This window comes from Rutidosis leptorrhynchoides, chromosome 5, assembly GCF_046630445.1.
Source record: "Rutidosis leptorrhynchoides isolate AG116_Rl617_1_P2 chromosome 5, CSIRO_AGI_Rlap_v1, whole genome shotgun sequence".
In the NCBI taxonomy this organism is placed as follows: Eukaryota; Viridiplantae; Streptophyta; class Magnoliopsida; order Asterales; family Asteraceae; genus Rutidosis; species Rutidosis leptorrhynchoides.
Genome location: NC_092337.1, coordinates 152,465,063 through 152,475,428, shown reverse-complemented (window position 1 = coordinate 152,475,428; position 10,366 = coordinate 152,465,063).

Sequence of the window (10,366 nt, the reverse complement as noted above, 5' to 3'; positions counted from 1 at the left end):
GTGGTTGTTTCATGCTGCATTGCGAATACTTACATTATAATTCCGAAGGTACATGTTGATACTGGTAGCAGTGTGGATGTAATGTATGAGCAATGTTTCAACAAATTGCCTGCACATATTAAAGCTTTGCTAAAACCTACTGCGGTTTCGTTAGCTAGTTTTTCTGGAGAATCAACTTGGCCTATTGGTTAAGCCTTTATGTAAAGCGAAATCAGTCAAGGTTTAACATGATTCTAGGACGCACTGCTTTGCGCATGTTTGGCGCAATCCCATCCACGTTGCATGGAATGGTGAAGTTTTCTACTTACAAAGGCATTGGTACGCTGACTTTGGCGGTAATTGAACCACTTTGCGCAATGATTACTGCACGTGAAAGTGTTGGTATTGAAGGACATGCGGTGCTCGCTGAATAGTCTAAAAAGTTTGTAATGAAAAACAAACATTAGTTGAGGGTTTAATCATGTTTAATCATGATCAGCATGTTAATTTCATTAATGAAATGTTATTGCTCGAAAAATTATGAATAAGAAGAAGTGAATTTGTGTTTTAGCGATTGTTTCTATATAAAGCAGAAAACACTGCGTGTGGCCACGCGCAATGATAATTTTGCAGAATATAAACGCTGAATCTTAAAAACACTGAATGAATTCTTATGAAAAATGCAGCTAAGTGTTCACAAGAATTTTAAAATGCATGATATTATTTCACTAAGTAATGATACAGCTTACTTACGCAGTAACAATGCGGATATTTTGCGAAATTTTAAGCCCAAGTGATGAAATTGCCCACTTGTGTTAAATGATAAATGTTGCGAAAGGATAAAATTTCCTAAGTATTTGATTTTGCCATACTTAGATGCTTCGCAATACTAATAAATTACCTAAGGATCGTTTTTGCGGACTTAGAAGTTTCATAATGTATAAGATTATGCAGCTACAGATTGTTTCGCGAAAATACATACTTATTATGCGCACAATAATAAAAGTTGAAAATTGCAAAGGACAAGTCTAGATTATGAATATGTTGAAAAAAGCGCTATATAAATAAACAAAGTTGCAACTGCGAAATGTAAATATTTTCATTACTAATGCGCTATGCGAAGCGCGTAAGGATACAAAAAACGCAATACAAGATTGCGATTGCTAGTTTACAAATTAAACAAACTATTTAAAACTCAAGCGCCTTGATATCTTCAAAAGTAACATTTTCTCGCCGACTAATTTCTTCTAAAGCCGGAATGGCAATATCAGCGGGAAGTGGTTGTGAAAGGTCTCCAAGTTGGCAAAGCAGACCATAAAACTCACAGCGAGTTGCGAGCTTAGCTGCTTGAGCGTAGGCTTTAAATTTTTCGGTCACTGGATCTGAGCCCATAACCTTATCGCCAAACTCGGGCAGATACTTGACAAGCTGAGAAAATTGCTTCTCTGCGTATTCCGCTCTCTTTTTGAGCGTGGCATTTTCATCTGCATTTTTCTTCAGTTGAGCCTCAAGCCTTTGCATTTTTCTGCGCTGAGAGCCAACAATTTTGACCTGTTTCTCATAGTGATTAGACATGTCGTTGAATCGTTCAACATTATCAACGGTTAAACAGATGGCATTGAAGCAGTTGTTTATCCGTTGTCTTTCAGCTTGAGTGAATGTAAGTTCGCGATATTGTTGTTGAACGTTTCTAGGAACAAACTTGAAGAGTTTGCGGTAGAGTCTGTTAGCTTGTTCCTCCTCTTCAGCCTCTTCCGCATTTTCTTCGCGGTTTGATGTTTCGACGTCGGAGGGGAGGTTTAAATCTTCAACACCTGGGTTTTCAAAAATCCCTTCAGGGATATCCCCACCAATTTTGTACAGTTACTCTGGGCCCTCTGCAGAATCTGAAAGCACAACTAAAAGCGAATAAGAAAATAAAATAAGATAAAAGATATGGAAATAATATTTTCAGAATATATACAGTAGTATAGATGTAGTGACTCGAACTTTTCCATGTTTATATATATTAATTGAGATTGATATTTACATGATTAAATGTTTCCAACATGTTAAGCAATCAAACTTGTTAAGACTTGATTAATTGAAATATGTTTCATATAGACAATTGACCACCCAAGTTGACCGGCGATTCACGAACGTTAAAACTTGTAAAAACGACATGACGATATATATATGGATATACATATGGTTAACATGAGATTATGATAAGTAAGTATCTCCATAAGTATATTAACAATGAGTTATATACATATAAACAAGACTACTAACTTAAGGATTTCGAAACGAGACATATATGTAACGATTATCGTTGTAACGACATTTAAATGTATATATATCATATTAAGATAAATTAATATATCATAATATCATGATAATATAATAATTTAACATCTCATTAGATATAATAAACAATGGGTTAACAACATTAATTGAGATCGTTAACTTAAAGGTTTCAAAACAACACTTACATGTAACGACTAACGATGACTTAACGACTCAGTTAAAATGTATATACATGTAGTGTATTTAGATGTATTAAAATACTTTTGGAAGACTTTAAGACATATATCAAAACACTCATACTTAACGAAAATGGTTACAGTTACTTTTCCATTCTTTTCTTTCATCAAGAATTCTAGTCGTATTCTTACCCATATTATACACAGCTTCAAAACGTACTTACTATGAGTATATACCAATAGGAACTAGCATGGGATTCCACTCTTGATTATGTCATGTATGACTAATCAATTTTAACTTCTACCATGAGCTAGTCAACTAACTAGAACTCCTTTTAACCCCACTCACCACTCACCAATTACCACTCATCATTCACTCCATTTCACTTCCAATTCTCTTTCTAATTCTCTCTCAACACACACACACTATTATGAATGTATTTTTCCAGTAGTTAATCATCATCTTCATCAAAAATCACTTCAAGAATCAAGCTATAATCATCATAGGAAGAGCACTTCAAGAACGCTTCAAAAATCCCTTCAAGTTTACTAATTTACTTCCAAGCTTTCTAATCCATTCCAAGTAATCATCTAAGTTCAAGAAACCTTTGTTATATACAGTAGGTTATCTTTCTTATTCAAGGTAATATTCATATTCAAACTTTGATTCAATTTCTATAACTATAAACTATCTTAATTCGAGTAAAAACCTTACTTGAACTTGTTTTTGTGTCATGATCCTACTTCAAGAACTTTCAAGCCATCCAAGATCCTTTGAAGCTAGATCATTTCTTGTCACTTCCAGTAGGTTTACCTACTAAACTTGAGGTAGTAATGATGTTCATAACATCATTCGATTCATATATATAAAACTATCTTATTCGAAGGTTTAAACTCGTAATCACTAGAACATAGTTTAGTTAATTCTAAACTTGTTCGCAAACAAAAGTTAATCCTTCTAACTTGACTTTTAAAATTATCTACACACATGTTCTATATCTATATGATATGCTAACTTAATGATTTAAAACCTGGAAACACGAAAAACACCGTAAAACCGGATTTACGCCGTCGTAGTAACACCGCGGGCTGTTTTGGGTTAGTTAATTAAAAACTATGATAAACTTTGATTTAAAAGTTGTTATTCTGAGAAAATGATTTTTATTATGAACATGAAACTATATCCAAAAATTATGGTTAAACTCAAAGTGGAAGTATGTTTTCTAAAATGGTCATCTAGACGTCGTTCTTTCGACTGAAATGACTACCTTTACAAAAATGACTTGTAACTTATTTTTCCGACTATAAACCTATACTTTTCTGTTTAGATTCATAAAATAGAGTTCAATATGAAACCATAGCAATTTGATTCACTCAAAACGGATTTAAAATGAAGAAGTTATGGGTAAAACAAGATTGGATAATTTTTCTCATTTTAGGTACGTGAAAATTGGTAACAAATCTATTCCAACCATAACTTAATCAACTTGTATTGTATATTATGTAATCTTGAGATACCATAGACACGTATACAATGTTTCGACCTATCATGTCGACACATCTATATATATTTCGGAACAACCATAGACACTCTATATGTGAATGTTGGAGTTAGCTATACAGGGTTGAGGTTGATTCCAAAATATATATAGTTTGGGTTGTGATCAATACTGAGATACGTATACACTGGGTCGTGGATTGATTCAAGATAATTTTTATCGATTTATTTCTGTACATCTAACTGTGGACAACTAGTTGTAGGTTACTAACGAGGACAGCTGACTTAATAAACTTAAAACATCAAAATATATTAAAAGTGTTGTAAATATATTTTAAACATACTTTGATATATATGTATATATTGTTATAGGTTCGTGAATCAACCAGTGGCCAAGTCTTACTTCCCGACGAAGTAAAAATCTGTGAAAGTGAGTTATAGTCCCACTTTTAAAATCTAATATTTTTGGGATGAGAATACATGCAGGTTTTATAAATGATTTACAAAATAGACACAAGTACGTGAAACTACATTCTATGGTTGAATTATCGAAATCGAATATGCCCCTTTTTATTAAGTCTGGTAATCTAAGAATTAGGGAACAGACACCCTAATTGACCCGAATCTTAAAGATAGATCTATTGGGCCTAACAAACCCCATCCAAAGTACCGGATGCTTTAGTACTTCGAAATTTATATCATATCCGAAGGGTGTCCCGGAATGATGGGGATATTCTTATATATATGCATCTTGTTAATGTCGGTTACCAGGTGTTCACCATATGAATGATTTTTATCTCTATGTATGGGATGTGTATTGAAATATGAAATCTTGTGGTCTATTATTACGATTTGATATATATAGGTTAAACCTATAACTCACCAACATTTTTGTTGACGTTTAAAGCATGTTTATTCTCAGGTGAATACTAAGAGCTTCCGCTGTTGCATACTAAAATAAGGACAAGATTTGGAGTCCATGTTTGTATGATATTGTGTAAAAACTACATTCAAGAAACTGATTTCGATGTAACATATTTGTATTGTAAACCATTATGTAATGGTCGTGTGTAAACAGGATATTTTCGATTATCATTATTTGATAATCTACGTAAAGCTTTTTAAACCATTATTTATGAAATAAAGGTTATGGTTTGTTTTAAAAATGAATGCAGTCTTTGAAAAACATCTCATATAGAGGTCAAAACCTCGCAACGAAATCAATTAATATGGAACGTTTTTAATCAATAAGAACGGGACATTTCAGTTGGTATCAGAGCGTTGGTCTTAGAGAACCAGAAAATTTGCATTAGTGTGTCTTATCGAGTTTGTTAGGATGCATTAGTGAGTCTGGACTTCGACTGTGTTTTCTTTAAAAATGATTGCTTAACATTTTTGTTGGAAACTATATATTTTTAACATATGAATATTATGTGATATATTAATCTCTTAACGTGTTTGATATTATGTGATAGATGTCTACCTCTAGAACAAGTCACATTGACTCACCTAATAATAATGAAGAGTCAAATGTAAATTGAATGATTCGTGGACTGATTCACAAGTTCCCGAAGAGGAACCGGAAGAAGAGTCGAAACCGGAAGAAGAATCGGAACCGGAAGAAGAATCGGAACCGGAAGAAGAAATAGAACCGGTGGGGGAAATAATAAAACGGTTAAGTAAAAGAAAATCCTCAACCAACCGACCAAGGTTAATTATGGTCAATGGTGTTTCCGCCAAGGAAGCAAAATATTGGGAGGATTACCAATTCTCCGATGAATCGGATTCCGACGAGAATTCCGATGATGTTATAGAAATTACCCCAACTGAATTTAAAAAGGCAAAAGAAAATAATAAGGGAAAGGGCATAAAAATAGAGAAATCTAATTCCAACCCCGATGAACTTTATATGTATCGTCAACCCCCGAAGTCCTTAAGTTGTAACAATGACCCGGGAACCTCTAAACCACCAGGTTTTTCTAAACCAATGTGGACAACGACGGCTCGTATTAGGGGAACATCATATATCCCTAGAAACTTGGCAAAACGAACCAAAATCGAACAAGAAGAAACGAGCGAGTCGGAATAAGATAGTTGTATTCGTGTGGTGTAATATATGTAATATAGTGTGCTTATGCTTTATGATATATGTAAAAATTGCTTGTATTAATAAGTATTTTTTTATGAATCTAACTCTTATCTATTTTACAGTATAAAAACACAAAATGGATAGACAACCCAATATTTTAAGAGACCTACCCGGAGACATGATTGATGAAATCTTGTATAGAGTCGGTCAGAATTCCTCGGCACAACTATTTAAGGCGAGATCAGTTTGTAAGACATTCGAAGAACGTTCCAAGAATGCCTTGGTTTATAAAAGGCTTTCGTTCGAAAGATGGGGGATATCACATTGGGAAATCCATAAGGTACGATGTGTTTACTTTGACGCATATATTGCGGGGAACCCAAATGCTATTTTACGCAACGGGTTAAGAAATTATTTTGACTCAGTATATCCGAATATAGGACTTCGTGATTTAGAAAAAGCGGCTAACATGCAACATAAAGAAGCATGTTATGCTTACGGGTTAGTAATGTTCGCTTCTCACCAAAGTGAGAACAAGAACATCGGGCTACAACTATTAAACAAAACGTTCCCACAAGTGACGGAGTCGGTAATTGGGGTAAGAAATGAGGTTTTTAGGTTATTACGAGACTGTTGGTCATTACGTAACCCTCGTCCCTTTGACGACGTTACAACACGCTGTCTTATCAACGGCCATAACGGTTATGTTCCACAAGACCAAGGATGGGAAGTAATCCTAGTAAAACCAGAATGCATGACTTGTTTCTGGACGTATGAATTACGTGTCTTTATTGCCTTTGCTGAACGACTTGTGTACTAGCTAGAATTATCTTCACAACCATCTTGTATCAAATTTATTGTGTGCTATATTTCATGCTATATGTAAAATAAGCGGTATTCTAGGTTTGTAAAATATTGTGTAAAAGTTTGAACGCGAAATATTATTATAATCAGTTTTTCATATAGAATTGTAGTAGTTGAATTGTATATTAGCTACTAAGTATGAACTTAACGGGTAGGTACTACCCGAATTTAAACTTATAAAACGCTAATATGAAGAAAAAGCTTTTATAAATGAGTTCATATTATGCTACGAAATACTATTAACTACTCTTAATATTCTGTATGATTAACTTGTTCCATTTGACTATTTTGAAGGAAATGGCACCGACTACTCGACACACCGTGAATATGAATGAAGAGGAATTCCGTACTTTTCTAGCTTCAAACATAGCCGCAGTACAGGCTGCGCTACATACCAACAATAACCTTGGATCTGACAGTACAGGAAATCGTGTAGGATGCACCTACAAAGAATTCACTGCCTGCAAACCTTTGGAATTTGATGGAACCGAAGGACCGATCGGATTGAAACGGTGGACCGAGAAGGTCGAATCGGTGTTTGCCATAAGTAAGTGTACTGAAGAGGACAAAGTGAAGTACGCTACGCATACCTTCACAGGTTCTGCGTTAACATGGTGGAATACCTATCTAGAGCAAGTGGGATAAGATGATGCGTACGCACTACCGTGGTCAGCATTCAAGCACTTGATGAACGAGAAGTACCGTCCCAGAACCGAGGTCAATAAGCTCAAGACAGAACTTAGAGGGTTACGAACCCAAGGATTTGATATTACCACGTACGAAAGACGATTCACAGAATTGTGCCTATTGTGTCCGGGAGCATTCGAAGATGAGGAAGAGAAGATCGACGCGTTTGTGAAAGGATTATCGGAAAGAATCCAAGAAGATATAAGTTCACACGAGCCCGCCTCCATACAACAGGCATGTAGAATGGCTCACAAACTAGTGAACCAGATTGAAGAAAGAATTAAAGAACAGACTGCTGAAGAGGCCAATGTGAAGCAAGTCAAAAGAAAGTGGGAGGAAAACGGTGATAAGAATCACCAATACAATAACAACAGCAATTACAACAATAATCGCAACAATTATCCCAACAATCGCAACATCAATCGTAACTACAACAAACGGCCCAATAACAACAACAACAACAACAACAACAACAGCAACTACAACAATCATCCCAACAACAATAATAACCACAACAAAAACAACAATCAGAAGCAGCTATGCCAAAGGTGTGAAAAGTATCACTCGGGGTTCTGCACCAAATTTTGCAACAAGTGTAAAAGAAATGGTAATAGCGCGGCGAAGTGTGAGGTCTACGGACCAGGGGTTAATAGAACGAAAGGAACAAATGGTGTCGGAACGAGTAATGGCGGAGCAAGTAGTGTCGGAGCAAGTTATGCCAATGTAGTTTGTTATAAATGTGGAAAACCGGACCACATTATTAGAAATTGCCCGAACCAGGAGAACACGAATGGACAAGGCCGCGGAAGAGTTTTCAATATTAATGCTGCAGAGGCACAGGAAGACCCGGAGCTTGTTACGGGTACGTTTCTTATTGACAATAAATCTGCTTACGTTTTATTTGATTCGGGTGCGGATAGAAGCTATATGAGTAGAGATTTTTGTGCTAAATTAAGTTGTCCATTGACGCCTTTGGATTGTAAATTTTTACTCGAATTAGCAAATGGTAAATTAATTTCAGCAGATAATATATGTCGGAATCGAGAAATTAAACTGGTTAGCGAAACATTTAAGATTGATTTGATACCAGTAGAGTTAGGGAGTTTTGATGTGATAATCGGTATGGACTGGTTGAAAGAAGTGAAAGCAAAGATCGTTTGTTACAAAAATGCAATTCGCATTATACGAGAAAAAGGAAAACCCTTAATGGTGTACGGAGAAAAGGGCAACACGAAGCTACATATTATTAGTAATTTGAAGGCACAAAAACTAATAAGAAAAGGTTGCTATGCTGTTCTAGCACACGTCGAGAAAGTACAAACTGAAGAAAAGAGCATCAATGATGTTCCCATTGCAAAAGAATTTCCCGATGTATTTCTGAAAGAATTACCGGGATTACCCCCACAGCGTCCGTTGAATTTCAAATAGATCTTGTACCAGGAGCTGCACCAATAGCTCGTGCTCCTTACAGACTCGCACCCAGCGAGATGAAAGAACTGCAAAGCCAATTACAAGAACTTTTAGAGCGTGGTTTCATTCGACCAAGCACATCACCGTGGGGAGCTCCTGTTTTGTTTGTCAAGAAGAAAGATGGTACATTCAGGTTGTGTATCGACTACCGAGAGTTGAACAAACTTACCATCAAGAACCGCTACCCACTACCGAGAATCGACGACTTATTTGATCAACTACAAGGCTCGTCTGTTTATTCAAAGATTGACTTACGTTCCGGGTATCATCAAATGCGTGTGAAAGAAGATGATATTCCAAAGACTGCTTTCAGAACACATTACGGTCATTACGAGTTTATGGTCATGCCGTTTGGTTTAACTAATGCACCAGCTGTGTTCATGGACCTTATGAACCGAGTGTGTGGACCATACCTTGACAAGTTTGTCATTGTTTTCATTGATGACATACTTATTTACTCAAAGAATGACCAAGAACACGGTGAACATTTGAGAAAGGTGTTAGAAGTATTGAGGAAGGAAGAATTGTACGCTAAATTTTCAAAGTGTGCATTTTGGTTGGAAGAAGTTCAATTCCTCGGTCACATAGTGAACAAAAAAGGTATTAAGGTGGATCCGGCAAAGATAGAAACTGTTGAAAAGTGGGAAACCCCGAAAACTCCGAAACACATACGCCAGTTTTTAGGACTAGCTGGTTACTACAGAAGGTTCATCCAAGACTTTTCCAGAATAGCAAAACCCTTGACTGCATTAACGCATAAAGGGAAGAAATTTGAATGGAATGATGAACAAGAGAAAGCGTTTCAGTTATTGAAGAAAAAGCTAACTACGGCACCTATATTGTCATTGCCTGAAGGGAATGATGATTTTGTGATTTATTGTGACGCATCAAAGCAAGGTCTCGGTTGTGTATTAATGCAACGAACGAAGGTGATTGCTTATGCGTCTAGACAATTGAAGATTCACGAACAAAATTATACGACGCATGATTTGGAATTAGGGGCGGTTGTTTTTGCATTAAAGACTTGGAGACACTACTTATATGGGGTCAAAAGTATTATATATACCGACCACAAAAGTCTTCAACACATATTTAATCAGAAACAACTGAATATGAGGCAGCGTAGGTGGATTGAATTATTGAATGATTACGACTTTGAGATTCGTTACCACCCGGGGAAGGCAAATGTGGTAGCCGATGCCTTGAGCAGGAAGGACAGAGAACCCATTCGAGTAAAATCTATGAATATAATGATTCATAATAACCTTACTACTCAAATAAAGGAGGCGCAACAAGGAGTTTTAAAAGAGGGAAATT